This window comes from Lissotriton vulgaris, chromosome 3_1 (assembly GCF_964263255.1).
Source record: "Lissotriton vulgaris chromosome 3_1, aLisVul1.2, whole genome shotgun sequence".
Classification (NCBI taxonomy): Eukaryota; Metazoa; Chordata; class Amphibia; order Caudata; family Salamandridae; genus Lissotriton; species Lissotriton vulgaris.
The window spans coordinates 312,968,076-312,990,986 of record NC_141689.1 but is presented as its reverse complement, the minus strand read 5'-3'; positions in this window follow the sequence as shown (position 1 = coordinate 312,990,986).

Genomic DNA, 22,911 nt, shown 5'->3' with positions numbered 1-22,911 from the left:
TGAGCGCCAGACATTTACCATATCCAATAGAGCAGCAGTGTCCACTGTAGCTTTAACAGCCTTAATGATTGACGGTGAGCTGGGCCGCCAGAGCGATCTAAGGTCAGATTGAGGATGCATTAAAAATCCCCACCCCATACCTGTCGGGTTGGTGCAAGTTGATGCTGACACTCCAGGAGCCAGTGGTAAATTTGCAGGTGGTCAAAATTCGGGCCATAAACGTTATCTATAATAAATACCAGTCCCTTCCCCTTGTATCTAGATATTGTGTATCTACCCTGAAACTCCATTTTACAGCAGAACACTCCTGCTAGTATTAATAAACACGCTATGCACTTTATGACCATGGCAAAAAATAGCAGAAAAAGCACCCATTAAGAAAATCACCACCACCACCCACGCCATGCAGACCCGAACGCAGCACAGTCTAAATCTCCCCACCCCCTCCCTTCCCCGCATAAAACATTAGGCAAATAACACATGGGGGCGGATGTTACCTTGGCTCCACAAAGAGCACCCCTAACACAGTACATAGTAGTGCCATCCAATCATATATGGGACATCCACGAAAAAAAACTATTTAAGAACTCTGGGCCAGATGTTTGAAGCTCAAATGGGTTCGCAAACGCCGAAATTCGAGCAAAATGGTATGTTTGTAGCAAATTTCAATGCAAAATAGCACCACTTGCTTTAAAATACAACCAATTTCTGGTTCTAGGAGACTTTAACGTCCATATGGACAAATCAGAGAGTGCTGAGAACATCACACTAGGTGAGACCTTCAACTCCCTGAATTTGCTTCCCCTCATTGATAGACCTACTCATGAGAACGGACATACATTAGACAACATTTTCTCCAACATCCTGTGTCAAACTGAAGTGCCTACTCCTCTTGTCTGGACCGATCATTACCTGCTAAGAATTACGAAGGGGAAAATCAGGAAACCTGCATATACCATCACTAAACCCCCCCTTCTGAAAACTAGAGCTCTCCATGAGCTCACTCCGGAGGCCCTTAGCTCCACACTGCAGGCGCACCCTTTTGTCTGTAGTAATAAATTAGCACTGGATGCCCCCAACCTGGAGAACTGGATAAAACAGGGTGTGAATACCGTAGCACCTGCGACTCTTAGGTCCCAACGGACAATACATCGCTCTGCACCATGGTTTAATAAAACCTTGTGCAAATGTAAAAGTGTCTGGCAGTTAGAAAGGACTTGGAGGAAAAACTTCAGTGAGTCCAGTAAATCTCTTTACAAAAAGGAACTAAAAGTTTACCACCAGAAAATCCTGGAAGAAAAGAAACGGTTCTTCGAAACTAAGATTGAGATATCAGCCAATAAAAGTAAGGACATTTTTTAAATTATAAAACACTTTACCGCACCTCCAGCAGTAACCTCCAACTGTGAAGCTTCGGAAGCCTGGACCCACCAATTAGCAAACTTCTTCCATAGGAAGATAGTCGACATTCAGGCCTCTCTCAACTCTTCATCTAAAACAATCATATACATATTACCTCCACACGTTAAATCACCACCTACTGCCACCTTCCTTCAATTCCCTGCTATCACGTTAGCTCAATCTCTGAAAATCATGAAGAGCTTAAAATCTGGCTCTCCATTGGACCCCTGGTCAGCTAAAACACTGGCATCAGTGGCTGAGGTGATCAATACCGAGGTCAATACTGTACTGAATCTATCCCTGAGCAGTGGCCAGGTCCCAGTCACCTGGAAACATGCCAAAATCCTGCCACTGCTAAAAAAGCCTACAGCAGACCATTTAACAGTGTCTAACTATAGACTCATGTCACTCCTGCCTTCCATTGCTGAGGTCATTGAAAACTATATGAACTCTGTTACTACCGAATTTATGGAGACGAACAACTGTCTCCACGTGAGCCATTCTGGATTCCGTGCCGGTTTTAGCACCAAATCAGCTCTCCTTGAAATATCAGAATCTATCAAAATGACTCTTGACTCTGGTGGGAGAGCGGCTCTTATACTGCTTGATCTTTCTTCCCCCCTCGACACCGTGCCCCATTTGAGACTCTTACAGAGATTGAGAAAATGTGGGGTTGGGGGCACGGTGTTGAAGTGGTTCTCTTCGTGTTTAGAAGACGGTAGGCAGGAAGTTTGGAATCCACCTTTCTCCTCCTGCATGCCTCCTTCGGAGGTGGGTGTCCCTCAGGGATCTATCCTGATCCCATTATTATTTAACCTTTACATGGCCCCTCTCGCCCTAATAGCTGAAGCGGCTGAAGCCATGATTATATCTTACGCTGACGACACCCAGCTTCTGTTCACCTGTAAAAAAGGAGAGGCCATGGATGGTGATAAAATAAGGAACTATTTAAATCAGGTCTTCTCCTGGTTTAGCCAGAATCAGCTTCAGTGCAACTCGGCTAAATCAGAAGTAATTATTTTCGGAGATTTAGACCAGGATGATTGGAGACAATGGTGGCTGTCTGATATGTCCCCCCCCCCGCAGACCTCCGTGGGAGTAGGCAAAAACTTAGGGGTCAAACTGGACAACTCATTGAATATGAAGACACAAGTTCAATCTGTGGTCGGCACCTGTTACGGAATCCTAAAAATGCTCCAGAGATTTCTTCCACTCCTGTCCCTTTCCCATAGAAGGACCGTGGTCCAGGCCCTTATCACCTCTAGGCTGGACTACGTGAATGCCCTTTACCTGGGCCTCCCGGAATGCCTTCTTAGGAAGCTCCAGGTCGTGCAGAATACGGCCGCCAGAGCCATACTTATGCTGGGACCGAGAGTCTATATATCACCACACCCTAGGAAGCTGCATTGGCTACCCATTTGCCACAGGATCAGGTTTTAGGCCTTGTGCATTGCCTTTAAGGCACTCCATGGCTTTGGCGCCACATATATTAGGAAAAGAGTGAGCTAGAGCCGGTAGAGCCCTTAGGTCACCTCACCAACATCTGCTGAGTGTGCCTAAATTCAACCGTGCCCGTTTGGGCGGACGCTCCTTCCAAGTTCAGATTGAGCACCTTTGGAATGAACTTCCTTTAACAGTCAGACAAGCGCCAAATATTCTGCACTTTAGGAAATTACTGAAGACATGGCTATTTCAGCAGTAACTCGGCCCCTACCCCCTTCGCTCACCCCTTTTCTACTATCTTTGCCTCTGCTAGCGCCGGGACACTCATCTGAGTAGCTGCGTGCTCTATAAATATGTTAAAATAAAATAAATAAAATAAGGAATCGCAAATTTGCGATTCCTTATTTTGCAATTGCAGTTAAGGAATTGCAAAATTAGCGATTCCTTAAATGCAATGTATGATGCAAAAATATTGCTAATTGTCCCTAAGGAATCGCAAATTACCACCAACTTCAAGTTGGTGGTAATTTGCAAATTTCTTGAAAAATGCCCTTTTCTGTATTTTTCAAAGTGCCATGTGATGCACATACATGCCCTTAGGGCATGTATGTGCACCACATGTGCACCCAGGCTTATTTCAGGGGTGCAAAAGGGTGTCCTTTGGACACCCTTGCACCCTTGAAATTATTCTCAATTGCGATTAGCAAATTGCGAAAAGCAAATTGAGAATAATTTCACATTCATTACTATGGGCCTCCTCGCCCATAGAAATGAATAGGAAATTACTCCTTAATTGCGATTAGCAATTTGCTAATCGCAAATAAGGAACTTTAAGAAATCACTAAAAAATTGCGAATTTCTACATACATACCATTTTGCAATTCTCAAATAGCGATTGCTTAAAAATCGCTATTTGAGAATCGCAAAAGTGTATCTTGATACATGTGGTCCTCTATCAGCTCACTAGCGAATGACATGGCTTTCCCTTCTCACATGCAAATAATTTGGCTTAACTAGCAATGTAGCCCACCCCCAACCTTATTAACATATCCATAACAATACTTGCGGTATGCAGATTTCTCTAAAGCGTAGTTAGCAAACTCTGCTGATCTAGGCACATTTATTAGCCCAGACGGATTTAGTTTTTTGGGGCTATGCTGAGATTCGAGTCTAACATTTTAGCCACAGTTCAAGTGTGAAGGTTCATTAATTAAGGATATTTCAATACTGCTCGTCCATGCCACCACCAGACGCTTTGTCGAGCCTCTCCACCTCTTTATTCCACTCTTCCACCCTAGTGTAATCCTTGAGGGCCTTTTGGAGAGATTTCAGGTCCAGTAAGATCTTTTACTTGCAATTCATTACAACTCTAATTCTGGCCGGATACAGCATGGCGCAATCCATGTTTTGTTCCCGTAGCCGTTGTTTCAAAGTGGCAAACTGCTGCAAGGCCTCCTGCAATAATGATATTGAAGAGCCCTCATACTGTAAGTCTCTTTTCTCTCTGGTCTGCTTCAGGGCCGCATCCGTATCTCTATAGCAGTTTTGCTATCAACGGTCTCAGCAGAGGGTGGTTTTGGGCCGAGAGAGAGGTGAGCGTGTTCCACAACTAATATTTCAGAAAAGGTGTTCGGTCCAGAAGAGTGAAGAGGAGCTTCTCAATGAACAATTCCATATTTCTAAGTGCAGTGGATTCCCGCAGGCCCGTAATACATATGTTACTTTTCCTGGATCTGGCCTCCAAATCTTCTGCCTTGTCTTGCAATGTAGTGATCGTTTTCACCATTTGTCTTTGAACAGTGTCAGCTTCAGGTTGCGCCTCTTCTACCTCTGACACACGTCTTTTTGTTTTTATGCAGATTTATAAAGCACAAACTTGATCCAAAGGTATTGGAGCACTTTACATGAGCACCGGTTACGTTACACAGGGACACCTTCATGCACGGGGAGATATATTTTGATTTGCCCTGAATCACAGGATGTGGACGCGACCCTGAGGCTCGAACCTTGGTTTCCAGCACCAAAGTCAGCAATCTAGTTCTACTTTCTTATTTTCCGTTCATCGTCTCCAGTAGTCTCTCTTGTGTGCCGAGTCTTGATCCGCTTAGTCCTTTGACACCATCAAGTTCAGAAACAGCCATATGCAAATCAGTCTGGACCCTGTTCCTCATGGGAACAGTCCAGCTCGAATTGCCAAGCCAGGTCTTCCTAGGACCGGTTTCAGGGTATCATCCCTCATCAGCCAGGCTAGCTTGAACCCAGTGGCAAAGTAAGCAAGAGACCCACGTCTGGGCATACGCTGCTAACCTATGGCGAACACATGCAAACACAAGGAGATGATGGACAGTGTGGCATTTTCAGAAAAGAGGATTTAGCAGTACAATTCCATATGTACCAAACATGACAGATCCACATCCTCTCAATTAGCAATTACAGCTTATTTAATGTAAGAAGGAATCCCCAATGTTGTCCTATGAGAGGGCTAGTCCTCCCAGTAGTGAAAAATGAATTTGAGAGGTTTTCACTACCAGGATATGTAAAACTCAAATGTACATGTTTTGCTTATGCAGCACCCTGCCCCATGGGCTACCTAGGGCCTTCTTTAGGGGTGACATATATGTAATAAAAGGGGAATGTAAGGCTTGGCAAAGGGTTGTAAATGGCAAGTCAACATGGCAGTGTAACACTGCATTCAGGCTGCAATGGCAGGCCTTGGACACATTTTAGAGTGCTATCTGGGTGTGTGGCCCAATAAGTGTTTCTGGCCCACTTGTAGCATTTAATTTACAGGCCCTGGGATATGGTATACCACTCTACAAGGGACTTACAAGTAGATCCAATATGCCAATTGGGTACATTCATATCAAACCATATTTAGGGGTGTGAGCACAAGCACTTTAGCACTTGCATAGTGGTAAAGTGTACAGAGTTCTAAGGCCAACAAAAACGAATTTAGCAAAGCTGGAGGCTAGCAGGTGAAAAGTTTACTGAAAACTGCTCTAAGGCTGACTAGTCTTACAAGATAAATTTCTTTATTATTGTACACATGCAACCCCTTTAATACGGCTCCTATTAGTCTACTTCCCAATGTCTGTGGGAGGACTTTGTTGTGTTTAAATGGAGATCCCCCATATTCATCTTCTTGTTCCAAGGAAAGCTCTATTTGGTCTGTGCCTTACGTTGCTTTTAGGAAGAAAAGACACCTTTTAATAAGACCTATGTGCATTCTTTTCTATGTACTTGTTATGCACTCAGACACAAGACTCTCTTTGTACCAAACATCGTACTGACATCCAACGCTTGCAGGTCTGGTGGAACACTTGAAGCACCAGCATTACTTAGTGTCTGAGTGGAAATTATTGGCAAAGCCAATAAGTCTGGCATTAATCTGCTGAAGCATGATAATACAGCCATGCACAAATACTGTTAGCATGTGTTATCACATAAAAACCAGACATATTGGCATTGTGTGCTCTCATACTAGCTCTGAGGATGTCTGTGCCCTCATTTTGTGAAGTGGGGGACCCATATCGCTTCTCCCTGCCATCAGCAAAGTCGCCGAACGTATGGCCAACCAGCAACTCTCTAAATTCCTGGAAGCCAACCAGCTGCTACGCCAATCCCAGACAGGGTTCAGACCTGGACAAGGCACAGACACCGAACTGTTAGCCGTGGTCGAAGAAAATAGAAGCATCATGGACACAGGAGGATCAGTGGCAGTGATCCTCCTTGACCTGAGTGCCGCCTTCGACACGGTGGACCATGCAATCCTTGTCCACCGGCTAAGTCTGATAGGAGTCGCTGACTCCGCCCTAGCTTGGATCAAATCCTTTCTGGAAGAAAGATCCTTCCAAGTGTCGGATGGTACCGCCACGTCCAAGGCCCAGCCACTCCAGTGTGGGGTTCCCCAGGGCTCCTCCCTGAGCCCCACGCTTTTTAATGTTTACATGTCCCCTCTAGAGGACATTGTTGCGCCCTTTGGCATCAAAACAATAATGTACGCCGACGACACCCAGCTGGTGGTCTCTCTCAACCAATCGAGCAATAGCCAACATAACCTGGCTTGCTGCCTAGACAGGGTGTATCAGTGGATGTGTGAATCCCGTTTAAAACGAAACGGAGATAAATCGGAGATACTTCTCCTGGGAAACCCACACAAGATCCCTACAACCCTCGCTTGGCCACCATGCATGGGAACGCCTCCAACCCCCAAGACCGAAGTTAAAAGTCTTGGCATCTGGCTGGACCAGGATCTCAGCTTTAAAACTCAGGCCAGAAAAACCGCAGGCACCTGTTTCGGCCTCATCAAGATGTCCCGAAAGATCCTCCACCTGATCCCCTCCCAATCAAGAATACTACTGATGCAGGGGCTGGTGAACTCCAGACTAGACTATGACAACGTCCTGTATCTGGGGGCCCCAGCTTCAGTGGTTCACAGACTGCAGTGCGCTCAGAACGCGGCTGCCAGAATCCTAACTGGAACTAAAGCGAGATGCTCAGCCAAACCAGCTCTCAGAAGCCTTCACTGGCTTCCAGTGAAAGAACGGGTTACTTTCAAGACCCTGTGCATCTCCCACAGAATAATGCACAATGAAGGCCCCCCTATCCTGAGACCTATGATGAAACCGCACCAGTCCAACAAACAATTAAGATCCGACTCTCTCGCTCTTGCCAGCGTCCCAGGGATAAGAAAGGCCAGAACCGGCGGCCGCATGTTCTCCTACAACGCCCCAAAACTGTGGAACTCCCTCCCACTTGCTTTGAGGAGAGAACATAACCTCTTCAGCATTCGGAAACAATTGAAAACCTGGCTCTTCCCTTAAACCCTCATTCTTCCCTTTCTTCCTCCTCTCTGGATCTATGGTCATCAGCGCTGGGATGCCCTAGGGTAGCTATGGGCTTTATAAATCTCAACCCAACTCAACTTAACTCAACTCAACTCACCACTGTTGCTTGTGATACTAGCACCCCAGTCCCCCTGTTTTGGTGTAGCTGTGTCCTGACTCCATTCCTTTCATCATTTTCAATACTTTATAAGCCAAATGGGTACTTTTAAGCTAATTTCATTGTAGGAATTATGCAAAAAAAAGAATGCAAAACCTTTTTCAATGGGTAGAATGAATGTCCATTTAAAAAGCAGAGGATGACCTACATTAATACCTTAACAGATAGAAAATCTGATTAGTTAATAGAACGTTCAGAATTCATTATTAAAAACGTAAGGAAATGCTTGCTGTACTGTAGTTTATATTGTCAAAATAACCTTGTTTTAAACATGCAAGAGCGATCCATAGATAAACAAGCATTGGCATAGCCAATAGGTCTCGCCTTTTGGACCTTATAAGTGTGTAGCAATTCAGCACATTATCCAATGTGTGCATCAGGGTTCTCTATTCAGGGTGTGTGGCCTATTCCTGACCGTACTAAGAGCACCATGTGAATAATGCATTGTTTACAGTCTGTGTCTGGCTGCACTGAACAGAACACTAATAGAAAGAACAACGAAAAGGCGAGTACTGTCACAGTTCTTACGCATTTTGGCAGCTTTATTTCAACTAACAACACTGTACATTAATGTCTCTCTAACAAGATACATTTATGTAAAGAGTATCTCAACAGATAACCCTGTTCTGGTCCTCTCTCTGCCCCAACAAATTCCCATTACAACTATAGTAGGGAGGTAAGGAGTTCAGTTGGTGGCAGAAAAGACTGACAGTATAACTGCAGCTAGCCAAGGGCATGCTTCAGGCTAAAAGCGCAAAGAGCTTGAATATCGTCAGCAGAACATACCCTTCCTTCGAAGATGAACGCTGCATTCGTCATAACAAAGGGTCTATACAGGGGCTGTCTGAAGGAACTCTGAGCCAGATTCATCAAGCGAAGTGCGCTCGCAAAAGGGCCAGAGTCTGAGAATCTGGCCCTTTGCGAGTGCAATTTTTGCATTTGGGATTCATCATCCAACATGCAAAAATCGCTAATAAAGAATTTGCAAATTTGCGAGGATTAGCATTTAAGGAATCTCTATTAGGGATTCCTTAAATGCTATTCATGAAACATTTAAAAGTTGCGAATTCGCAATTTAGGACCGCTATTTACCACGAAGTCAAACTTCGTGGTAAATAGCGAAAACTTGGAAAAATGCATTTAAATGCATTTTTCTAAGTTGCATGTTACACACACACACATGTCCTTTGGACATGTGTGTGCACAACATCAATGTAAATTCACATTTCAGGGGTGCTACAGGGTGTCCTTTGGACACCCCTGCACTCTTGAAATCGCAATTTCATTTTGCGAATCGCTATTTTCGATTAGCAAATTGCGAGTGTCTTCCCATTCAATCCTATGGGCCTCTAGACCCATAGGAATGAATGGGGAGTTATTCCTTATTTGCGATTAGCAATTTGCTAATCGCAAATAAGGAAGCTGTAGGAATCGCAATTTATTTTGCGATTCCTACATGAATCCCGTTTTGCAAGTCCTTAATAGCGATTCCTTAACCCCTTCCATGCTCATGATGGAACGGTTCCGTCATGAGCGTCGGTTGAGCTGTGCTCATGACGGAACCGTTCCGTCATGACCCGATAGGCTCATTAGAACCTTCAGCACAGCGCAAAAATTCACGCCGCGCTGAAGGGGTTAATAATCGCTATTGAGGACTCGCAAAACGGGACAATTATGTATCTGGCTGTCTGTCTCAAGCTCGATACATTTCAGAACTGCACAGAATAAAAAGTTAAGAGCCCATCTTGTCTATTTAAATAAAACAAGGAGCCACAAATTGAGGAAATGCTTCATGTTGAGGTCCAGTTAACACCTTAGATGCGGCGCAAATATCCCTCCCAAGTGCTGCGCTGTCCATTGGAACTAGTGCTGAATGGACGTCCAATGGACGTGCGCAGCACTGGGGAGGTAGTGCTGCCGTCGGCCAACGCCCCGACGCAGCACTTAAGAGGTTAAGAATTTGTTTTAGGTGGCAGGTTAACTCTTAAACATTAATACAGAGACACTATACAATGTGCATGTATTTAAGAAAAATCTTGCAACAAATGCAGTTCGAATTACACAACTGCCTTGAGGGTGATCCCATTCGCTGGACATAACCACTAACATAAAGAAGTTAACGGATCAAATGGTTGTTCACATTGCCAGAACAATGCATGGAAATTGTGGAATTTGCAAATTATGAGCGGTACGCCTCCAGCACTACTAGTAAGCATAGGCCATGACCCAGCAATCTGAAACTATTGCTGAAAAGACATGTGTGGAGTGCACATATTGACAATGGCAGACTTCTGACTCCCTCCTGCAGGGCAAAGCTTTGCAGCTGTGCAGTTATCCATGAGCTGGAGTCTCTCAGTGGGACTTTGAATTCATTACCATCCTCCCGATGATCATTGTGTTCCTCATCCACCTTTTTCCTGTGCCATTTACAGCAATATGACAAGATACGAACATGATTTACAGCCCTGTTTACAACGACATTCAGAGCAAGTGAAGCGTGGTGGAGAAGCGTGGCTCAGTGGTTAGAGGCGGCAGACCCGGAAGCTGAGATCGGCCGTGGACCAGGGTTCGATTCCCCGCCTCGGCGGGTCTCGGGCTCAAAATTCCACGGAGTCGACAATTCTCGCTCCGGTGCCTACTCGACTCACGGGGTCACACTCTGCGACTCTGGGCAATAGCTTGCTTAATCTCCACTACGGCCCCTCGCGGCGGGATGCCTGGCTTTCACCTTGTGGATACCCGGCCGGGGTATCTCACAGGGGAATACCAGGACGGGTTCCCTAAGCAAGCGCCTTGAGACCCCTGGGTTAAAGTGTTGCGCTATATAAATCGAAACACATTTACATTTACATTTACAAGTGAACGCGTCTTGACAATGCAAAAAACGGATCACTGAAATAATATCGAGGGACAAAATATCGACTTGCAAAAATATCGTGGACAAAATATCGACAGTCAAAATATCGAGTTTGTATCTACAAACAGGTAAGTACAAAAATATTGAGTACAAAATATCGTTTACAATAATATAGTTGTAAAAAATATCGACTTTATTAAAAACAGTGTTAAATTAAATTAATATTAAAATTGAATTACTAAAATATACTTAAAAATACTTACATTAACTTATAATAATTAAATAATAAATGAAAGTAATAAAAAAAATGTTTACAATATTATTTGTTAAAACATATATATATAAAACATACTATAATTAAATAAGATACTGAAAACTGACCCTGAACCCTAAAAATACCCCTTTACCCAAAAACCCAAAACTGACCCTGAACCCTAAAAATACCCCTTTACCCAAAAACCCAAAACTGACCCTGAACCCTAAAAATACCCCTTTACCCAAAAACTGAAAACTGACCCTGAACCCTAAAAATACCCCTTTACCCAAAAACTGAAAACTGACCCTGAACCCTAAAAATACCCCTTTACTGAAAAACTGAAAACTGACCCTGAACCCTAAAAATACCCCTTTACCCAAAAACTGAAAACTGACCCTGAACCCTAAAAATACCCCTTTACCCAAAAACTGAAAACTGACCCTGAACCCTAAAAATACTCCTTTACCCAAAAACTGAAAACTGACCCTGAACCCTAAAAATACCCCTTTACCCAAAAACTGAAAACTGACCCTGAACCCTAAAAATACTCCTTTACCCAAAATTAATTAATATTATGTAATTACCAATTAATTATTAATTAACAATAACAATAAAGTAAATATATTAGCACATTAGCTGTAATTAATTTAATTTAATAATTAATATTATTTTTTCCCAAATAATTAATTAACAATAACTAAAAATTATATATATAAATAAATTACTCTAATGTAATTAACTAATTAATATTATTTAATTACCAATTAATTACTAATTATAAATATGTACAAAATTATATTAATTAATTAACTAATTAATATTAATTAATTACCAATTAATTAATAATTAAAAATATTTACAAACATATATTAATTAATTAATTATTATTAAATTACTCCCCACCCTTATCCCCTATTAACCCAACATCCCGCTACTAAACATTAACTACAATTTATATTACTATTAATAAAAATTTGTTATTTTTTTAACCTTTTTTCTACATATTATTGAAATTTTTTACTTTGACTATTTATATATATTTTGTCGATATTTTTGTTCTCAATATTTTTTAATCATTATTTTAATCGATATTTTGACCAACGATATTTTTGTGATCGATATTTTATTATTATCGATATTTTTAACTCGATATTTTGTCCATTCGATATTTTGGAGTCGATATTTTGTCTGTGCACCGCAAAAAACAAGAACACAGGCAAACAATCATGCAGTTCCGAATGGAGCAAGAATTCACCTGAAATTTCAAATAACAATCCTCGGGGCATATTATCAAGCCTGGGCAATAAAATTGTTGCCGCTTTATCGGCAGGAAACTTCTGATAAAGTGGCGATAATGGGCTTGATAATATGCTCTATGGAATTCCAATCCAAGCTCATGTTAGATGTCCTTCACATTTAACATGAGCTTCGATTGGAATTCCATAGAGCATATTATCAAGCCCATTATCGCCACTTTATCGGTAGTTTCCTGCCGATAAAGTGGTGATAATTTTATCACCCAGGCTTGATAATATGCCCCCCCAAATTTTAAGTTTGGAGCCTGGAAATGAGATATTAACTTCAGAAGAACGCAAGCGAAAGAAATTGGCCTAATGACCAAAGCAGCCAACTTTGGAACTGGGGAACCAAGTTCGAGTCTCAGCGTCATTCTGCAGCCTGTCATTCTGGGCAAATCACTTAATGTTCTTGTGCTTTTCGAAAAGTTAGTCAATGTGGGCCAGAACGTTTGGAGAGCTAACTGCAATGGTGCATGCCTTTGAAAAGCTGCAATTTACTACATTACCACCAACACAAAGAAGCACTTTAGGCTTAGCGCAAGATATGGAAGGAACTATATAAATACCAATACAATAATTGCTGCGGCCATTTTACAGTGAAAGACGAGCCCACTTGTGTTAATTGAATAAATTGCAGATTTGATGCATCTTCCAAGAATGCGCCATTAATTTTAAACAAATAGCTCAAGCACAGTAAGAGTTCACTTCCGGCATCCACTTAATTGCTTTGAGGCCAGCAGGAATTCCTAGGGCTGCCTCGTCGTGTCCTCAATGACTCCAGCGGCACCCGCTGGCCTGCCATGATTCTGAGGCTCAGCAGCTGCACACTGTGAATGGGTGTGCCTTGGGCTGCTGAAGCCCTCCAGTGGCTGCCGCGGGGGTTTACTCAGTAGCCGGTGCCCCAGTGGGTTAGGAGTGGTGCTTAAACAGACTTACACTTTACCTAGCTAGTTTTATTTTTGTAAAGTGCCATAAATAATTATTGAGAGAGCTGCCCATGTGTGTATCTATGCCATTTCAACTCGAACAAGGAACTGACTACCTTTTACATTTTCTCACAGTGTAAAATGTTGTGGTTTTTTGGCGTGTGGCCCGAGTGCTTCATTTGAAAGTCGTGCTCCTTTTAATGAGTATTAACACTGGCACTCAGGCCATGCCCGCTGGCTGTCTGGACCGGCTGTGAGGCATCAGTCTACATTGGTCACCCTGACGTGCCCCAGTCTGGGCCACAGTTCTGGACATTCTCCCTAATGTTAATGCAGTCTTACTTCTATTGTTTGAGGTGCGGGTGGGTAGTTTTCATCCAGCACGGACTATTTGCTGTGGGCACGAATGGCGCTGACCCCTACTCCAGGGTTTAAATCGTCTTTTGTCCCACTGACCTCATTTGGTAGTTTCTTTAATTGCTGCCCATGGCACATTAAGCGGGCAGGCGCTCTACTTAAATGCACAGCACCTGGCTGTGAGTCCCCAAGCATGAGTCACAATAAATCCACGCATCCTCCAGTTTGTCCAGGCAGCCTCTGTGCACGTGGAACCGACTGAGCAGGCTGAGAGGCACCAGCGTGGATCTCAGCTTTACTGCCATTTAACCAACATTACACCACGGCACCAGCTGAGTTGAGCACAGCAGACAGGCGTCACAATTAAAAATGCCCAACAATACTGTCAGAATTCAACATACCTGTCAGCGCAGGCGCCACCAGTAATTATCAACTGATACTGCCATGACAGTGCACCCGTCTCACCATCCAGTGAATGCCACCGCGCATGATTGGGGAGGTACAATATAAGTATTGCGGCGTGGCGGGCAGTGGCACATTAACAAAATATAACTGCCGCTCATCCTGCCGCGAACTCAGATAACGATATGGATACACTGTTTGTTGCAATCATGTGACCCCACCATGTCACCTGAACACTGTGGGGGCCGGCCGGTCGGCCATCAGCTGTGCTAAAAATGAATGCTCATTGCTGCAGCCTGGGCCTGCTCAATGTAGAAAAAAAATATTTGCAATGCTAAATGCGAAACCTATGGCATTGCAAACAAACGGCCACCATTGTCCCGGATGTTTTGAAAGTGAAAGTGGGCATGGCGCGCTGAATGTAAGTGATCACGTCATCGTGCCAAATGTTGGATTACCTCAATTAAGAAAAAAAAGTACGCGTACTGTGTAACAACCAAATAAAGGGGCCAGTAGCCATGGGAAGATACAAATGACGACCTGGCCGTACTAAGGAGGGACTAACAAGCATATTAAGGAATCAAACACCAGCATTTACGAAGGACAAAGACACAAGCGAATGAAAAATATGGGCGGGGCTTCTCCTCTGTACTCTACCTACAACAGATCCCCAGAGCAGCGCTTGCTCCCGGGCTCAGGCTCGACCTAAAAATGTTATGAAGTGGTTTATTATATTTTCTAATCCAAGAAGAAACTTATGTATATATTGTCCTGCTAAATTCATCAGCTGCAACCATGGCCCTATTTTATTTACCTTTTTGTTCAACTATAATGGAAGAATGCATAAACACTGTTAAAGATTTAGCAAAAAGAACAAGTGTATTACTTTCATTCTGACCTCCTGAATAGGGTCATACAAATGGTGTGGAAGCTCCCTTTCATGCAAATTCATGTGTAACTGGGTGCTGCTATTTTATATTGTTCCAGTGCACTTTATGTGAGTTGTGATGCCCAGGGCTGTACGCCAGTAGCTGGTAAGACTGTGCAATCCACTAAGTTAATTTAAAACATACATGCACATGCAGAGACAAGCCCAAGCAAACACTCACGCCCTTGAAAAAAGGAAAGCCAATTGCGCAGCTCCATTTAATATGGAAATGGGGCTCCGGGTGGACTGGGAAACAAAAGCAACCCTGGCCAAATGTTGTCATATTAGTCCCCATACTGAGTGAAGCGAGTTCTAGCAGCAAGCAGGCCCACCCACTGCGAGCCAGTGCCATATATTATTAAATAAAGAAATTTACTGAAAAAGCATCATTGCATTGTAGTGAGTCTAAGGTATTCACTAAGGATAGCGTCACAACATTGGTGTGATAGGCCCCAGTGCAAGTAAGAAAATGTAGGCCCATTGGCAGCAATGTGTAGCAATAATCTGGATTGATTGGGCACCTCAGGCCTTCGAGCCCCAGTAGCCCGCACCTGCTGCATCAGTGATAGCTTCTCCTGTGGCTAAGGGGTCTGGGTGAGGGGAGTGATGTGGATGAGACACAAACAGCGAAGGCTGTGTCCTCGACAGAAGGAAGTGTTCTATTGAATAAATCCAATATTTAGTGTATTAAGAATGGTTTTGTAGATGCTGCTAATTTAATTATGGAAGACTATATCATAAGCCGATCAATATTTATTAACTATGTATTTTATTTTTTAATATATTTTTTGCATAGTTTTGTAGTTTTGAGAACTCAGAAAACATGTTTAAAATGTTTCCCTAGAAAATACTAAAATAATTTCCGCATCATGCACTTCTATATGTACATCAAAATAGTCGAAGTAAATTTCTCTGGGCATGCATTCCAGATATCGGTATCCCACATAAAGGGCTCCCAAGCAGGAACAATATTCGATATCAAAGACAATTGGCTCCCTACCAAACATTGACTAGATTTATCATGTCACTGGGACAGGAATGGGCGATCCTCATAGCAAGTTTCTGTTAGCAAAAACTCTGCATGGGACCTTTCCAGTGAAACCGAGTTATAACCAATAGCAGTTCACTACTTTCCAGTTAGAGACAGATCATCTCCTAATAATCCACTCTAAACATGCCCTCTGCCTACGTAAACCTGTGAGCTATCAATATCTTGGCAGACACACAGCAAAGCCCATAAATATACATTTTTGTGATTTACTAACAGCCTGTGAAAGGTAATTCAATTTTGAATTCAGGACTTGCTGAAATTCAGGGCTTACTGAAAAACAGATGCAATTCTAAACTAACTAACTGAAGTATTTAAAACCATTAGAAGAAAGAATTGTTAATTTCAGCCAAAAGTATTCTTAGGCCTGTTAGACCTGGTATCATTGGTGTGAGTCTCCCTTCCATTCATTTTTGACTGATTGCCTCCTCTGGTTTTGATCTGTTTTGCTGGTAAGATGCTTTGGGCACTGTACCACTGCTATTCAGTGCCACAGTGCAAGTGCTCCCTATGTTAAATTGATGTATTAATTAGTGACTCCATGATTGAGTTATTTGATTTACTTGTCAGGCCCTAGTACAGTGCACCATGTGTGCCCAGGGCTTGTAAATTAAATGCTGCTTGTGGGCTTGCAGCACTGGTTGTGCCACCCACAGAAGCAGCTTGTAAAGTGTGTCTCAGGCCTGCCATTGCAGGGCCTGTGTACACTCTGTGACTGCCATGTCGACTTGGCAAGTGCACCCATTTGCCAGTCCCTAAACCTTCCCTTTTCTTCATATCAGATACCCCTATGGTAGGCCCAAGGGCAGGGTGCATTGTAAGTATAAGGTAGGACATGCCCTGGTGTGTGTGGCATGTCCTAATAGTGAATTATAGCCATTTTCGTTTTTCATTATTGCAAGGCCAACTGTTCCCCATAGGCCAGAATGGGCAATTTGATTATTACATCTTATAATCCTAACTGACTCAGGGAACTAGAAAGAAATTCCAGTTTAGTATGCCTGAACTCAGAATGATACAATACATCTCTTAGTGAAGTTGGTTTTAACGTTCTGTGTTTGAAAATACCACTTTTAGAAAGTAGGTATTTTTTTGCCTAACTAGCCAAGCCTGCCTCTGCTAGGTTGTGTATTCCTTGTCTGGAGTTTGAGTGACAGGGGCTGGGGGATTCCAGGAGACAGGGTGAGTCAGCACCGGGCTGAATAGAGATATCTGCATGTAGATGGGCGGGAGGAGTTGCACCTGGGACCTGAATAGGGCTGTGCCTTCCCTCCACAATGCTGGCTCCACCTCCTGTGTTGTGTCTGATGTCCCTGGCCTACACTGTGAAAGAAAAGAAGGAGTCGTCAACAAAGTGCTACGGGACTGACCAGAAGTGGTTTTGACTAGGCAGAGGTCTCTTTGCCTTCAGAGAGCAAAGAGATATGGGGACCCAGACCCCAAGACTTTAAATCACTTCTGGGAACCTGACAAACCTTTTGCCAAGGAAAATAACCAAGGAAGCTGCAGGAGTTTGGACTGCCCCTCTGCCACTGTGCGGTTTGCTGGGTTGGCCTGCTGTGGACTCTTCATTGCCAAGGAAAGGAGAAGAACTTTTAAAGAACGTTCATCATCTTGCGGATATTACTCCAAGGGTTTGGTTCGAGCTTGCCTCCCGACCGAAGTCTCAGGGATACCAGATTGTAGATTTTTGTCGTTTATGGTCTTGTGATAAGTCTATATATAGAATACTTATTTTTATAAAACCTGTGTATTGTCCATCTGTAGTGTTTTCACTGTATTACTGTATGTTGTCACAAATGCTAACACAGTGCCTCTGAGATAAGCCTGTCTGCTCGTGCCAAGCTACCAAGGGGGTGAGCAGGGAATATCCAGTAGTGTAATCCCCTTTCCCTGACTTAGAAGCAAGGGTCCCTATTTGGTTAAAGGTGTATACCATTGCCAACTAGACACCCCCAAGGCCTTTAAATTCAAATCAAATCAGTAGTAGTCAGAATTTTCAAGTAAGATGTTTAAGCATTAATCTATTTGTGACTTATGGAGAGAGACTGCGAAATGCTGGCACAAAAACACTTACAAATGTACTCTTTGTATCCACCGAAAAGAAACCTCTCATAAGTACTGGATTGCTTTGGAATTTGTTCTCCTTTAAAAAGTGTATTTCAACCTTTTTAATAGTAGTTAACATTTTTGCTGGCGCCTAGGACATTTCCAATTATCAACTCTCTGCCCCATCAATAAGACCACCAACGTTGACTCCACAAATCCTAAATGCAGTGACAGACAATTGCTCATGGTAGCAGATGTTCTACTCTCCTAAGTGTAATTTCATAAAACTGCACCTATCCATGTTTTATACACTTGTGTGTGTTAAAATGTTTTTATTAAGCTTAGTATGATGCTTGTAGTGAGTTAATATGAATATATCGCAATTCCCAGAGGCACTCTCTTATGTAGTTTTGCTCCTGGGGCTATATTAGAATAAATGATCTCCCCCACGGGCAGCTGCTAACTTGCGCTGCCCACATTCAAGTGAAGTACAGAGTAGCTGTTTGATAGCTGCTCCGTGTTTTCCTTTGCTCACTTTAAAGGGGGATTAGAGATCCCCTTACAGGTGGCTGCAGTGAGTGAATGCACCTGCCTGCAGGAGGATGTCTGTGGGGTCCATGGAACACTGTTTAACCCCTAGAGGATGGCCATTAGGCAGCATACTGAAACTACACCACCTTTTTGTGGTGCACTATCAATCTGCCTATTAATGGCATGATTGTCTCTGCTTCCATGGTGGTAATAAGGCGGACACAGCGACAAAGTGATTCACCCAATTGAGTGAAGGCCCCCTCACTCAACATGTGTGCCAGTGCTATCTATATTACATAAGGATTTGTACAAGCATTTGCGACCCCTTCTGTAATACAATTGTGCTGTGAGGGTATTCAAGCGGTCACACATACCTTTTGCACCCCCTGTGTCACAGTGTATAATATGGGCCCAGGTGTTAAATACTTCCTTTAGACTTTTTCAATCTGCAGGAATCCACTAAAATCCCATACTGGGTAGCAGGATTTTTGTGGATTCCTGCAGATTCCAGAAGTTTAGACATAGTTTGAGGTTTGCAGGGCATTCTTGGTAACAAAATCTCATTGGGATCAATGCATGGTACACTATCCTGGAATCCCCAAGTTGTCTAGCTATCAGAAATGTCTGTTGTTTGTAGGTTTGAATGGGTGGAACCACAGCATGGCTCAAATACCACAGCTACCCCAATTGCATGTCTCACAATATAGTGCTTTAAGGCCTGTTTGTGTCGTGGTCTCGTGACCCACCCACACAAGTGGGGTGCCGTTCTTAGTAAAGGACAAGTGGAAACTCAGAGTGGCTTTGAGTGGTTGGAACCCATGAGCTCTGTGCCAAACATGGTTGGAAGGAGTTATCTTGAGGTCTGACTCGCATACCTAATAACGTTAAGACTAATTTGCTCCTGAAATGTACAGATTACAGGATAATTTTGTTCTTTGTTGTAAGTGTGTCCCGGATGTTTTATTGTGTTTACGACAAAGCATGTACAGTCGGCATTCGCTAATGGAGCAAACGGCCTGGAGGAAACTTTGTTAAGGGGAAATCTGTTGCCTGCCCTTGTATTTTCGGATGATAAACCGGAATAAGAATAAGCATACATGAAAAGGATCTACTGGTTGTACTATGGATCTAATTTTGTTTGTTGCCTCTATGTCCAGTGGAAATGGTAGAAAATATTTGGCTCCCCGCATATTCCACAACTTCCTGTCACAGAAATGTAAGAAAAATGTGTCTTTTTGTCAACATTTGAGGTTTGCAAGGGATTCACAGGACCAGGGGTAAAGGATACTCACTGGAACTGTGCAGCAGGCTCCATAAAATAGTGCTGAGAGGTGTAAAGAGCTGTCAGGGAGGGGGGAGAGTCGGGCGGGAAGCTGTGGGAGTAGGCTGGGGCAGGAAGCAGTGGGAGTTTGGCTGGGGGATGTGCGAGTAACTGTAAAACAAATATCAAAACAGTCTATTCAAATGGTCTAATAAACCCAAAACAATTACCAAGTGGACACGAAGTACTCTTGTCAGTTGAAAGTCTGTCTTAGTGCAAGTGGCTGAAGTAGGCTGGGTCACAGAAAGTAGCGACAAGTGGGCACGCGAGAGCGGGAACTGAACTAGAGTCTTTGTGGACAGGGAGCGAAGCCCTGGCTCGTGGAGATGGTCAGTAGAAGTGGGCGGAGTGTCTCACAAGACTATTGGTCTAGGCTACTCACTGAGGCATTGCACAGCATCCATAAAGTAGTTCTAGGAGGTGGGAGGGGCTATCAGAGAGACACGGGGTGAGAAGTGACGAGAATGGGCAAACGGTGGGAGCAGGCTGGGGGTAGTAAGAATGAATGTAAAATGATTACCAAAACAGTTTATTCAAACAGTCTGATAAAACCAGGCAGGCATGAGGTACAATTACAAAAGAAAGTCTATCTAAGCGCAAGAGGCTGAAGTAGACTGGGTCACAGATAGCTATATAATCTACAGTGAGTTCTGTTGGGTGTAACAATTTCTTAGTAAATGCAAATATTTTTCTTTTAGCGGGACCTACCCTAAATGAGACTACATTTCAAAGAAAGGTCTGGTAATTAGTTTAGACGGAAATGAACGTCAAAATACAACGCAAAAGGAAAATCAGTTTTAAAATTTTTGTAATATATTAATTATGATAGGTACATTTGTATATGGCTGTCCCATACACAAATAGCCTTAAATAAAAAACATAGAGAGAGTGACTTTCGTGAACTATGTGACATAAAGTGTGTGCGTGCTAGGGAAAATAATCAAAATATACACATTAAATACACATATATGTACAATTTTAGTCCGTCCATTTTTAAATACATAGTTCTATCAACACCCTTTGGACTGCCTTCTTCTTAGTAAATGGATAAAGAGACTAGGGACATGAGCAGCTAAATGAAGCGTCGATGTTTCGACCCAGAAGGTATGCATGATTAAATGACCGTCACTGCAGGTCTTCCTCAGGATTGGTGTATGAAATGAAGACAGCCTATGTAAAAGAAGGTAATATTGGAATGAATAGGGTGTGTTGAGACTCATCTATGACTCAAAAAAGAAAAGTTTTGAGAAAACTCACAAATTCGGAGCGACTCCTCCTGTCCTGGATGAAGTCTAAGTATATGTAAATGGGAAGAATCCAGAAACATCTCTCATGGGAGGAATGAGGCATCATATAACAATGGGGGCCAAACCTCCCCGATCAGATTGCTCTGACTAGAAAAGCTGGAATTACTGACATCAAATTTGTTGCTTGAAAAATGTATACTGATGAGGAGAAATGTAAAACTATTAATTTAAGAGGCCAAAATGAATAAAGTTAACCACTCCTAGTCAAAAAGTAATGGTAGTAGACTTACCACAAGTTAATTCCTTTGCATAGCATAGTCAGGCAACAAGTCCCTAGTTCATGAGAGAGGAGAATTCCACTGTACGGTTGGAATATGAAGAGGAAAAAAACTGCATCCGCACCACGCCCAGTCAGGTGCCACAAATCACGCATCGCCCAGTCAGGGTCACGCCCTCTGCCACCAAGGATGCTGGCAAGCTCAGCGCACTGCACCACCAGGCCCACATTCGAACAGGAGGGGCGACACCAGAGAGCCCAGATCAGGCCCTGACTGATGGTACTCGTCACTCTCGTGGGCTGTGGGCACCGCCTTCAACCTTGTGGTGGTCTCACCATCAGAGCCAACCGGTCCCTTAGCACTGCACGAAGGCCCACGACTTCCCGCAGAGGGTTGTGGCGGATTTTGGCAGCTATCCAACGGTCCCCTCCTTGCCAGCAACCTCTGCCATTTCGGGGATATTAAATGCCGCAAAAATATGTGAGCCGGATTATGGCAGGTTATGGCTCTACTGCTGCGAGCTCTGTTACATTGCAGCTGCCATGTTCGCTGATCAGATCACACACCAACATAAGGGTATATTTACTTTTGCAATTCGGTCATTTGCCAAAAAGTTAGAGAGGTACATATTGCCCCTAATGGACAATTTTTTCCTATTCATTTTCAGCATTTCTTTATTTCAAGTTAGTTTCTTTGAGAAAACCTTGAGGGATCTACTCATATGACCTATGAAAGTAGGTTTAAGACCACAAAAAATAGGAAAATGGGCTACTTCTTTGAAAATTTTTAAAACTATGGTTAAACCTTTTATTTATTCCACTCTGCATGTTCCTGAAAGCTGGGAAGATGGTGACTTTAGCACAGCAAACCATTTATTGATGCCATTTTTAGGGAAAAAACAAACACGTTTATTCAGAGCACTTTTTTCCTCTTTTTCTCCCAAAACTCATAATTCGGCTATATTTTTCCTATTTCCTGTGTCCCCCCGGGTACTCCAACAACCCTGGGTATGATTTTAGAATCCCCAGGATGTTGAAAAAAAGGACAAAAAATGTTCAGGGATACTTTATGAGGAAAAAAGCTAAGGAGCCCTAAGCATGAACTACAGTAAATGGCCAAGAAAGAGCTCAGCGTGTGGAGGAGTGGGTGGAGGCCCAGCAGTTAAGGGGTTAAAGAACAAGGTTTGGGCCTGTCACAAATCTTTTTTGCCAGGTAGAAGTAGAAGTTTATCATATTCCTAAGGCCATCAACAACAAGATCAGCAAAACTGGGGAAGGAAGACTAAACATTTGGGGGAAGACCACCCTAAGCCTAACAGGTCTAACACACATGTATTCTTGACGTCTGACATATTTGATTGCACAATGTGAAACAACCTTCAACTTGTTGAAAATATAATTAGAAAATACGAAGTAAACATTGACTCAAGTTAATGAAAAAACTGCCAAATTGAAATATGTTATATTTTTCTTTGGTGACAATGATAACATAATTGTGAACGCTGTCAATGTATAATTCGATTATGTAGTGTAATGTGTAAGGCACAGGAATATTTCGCACATAAT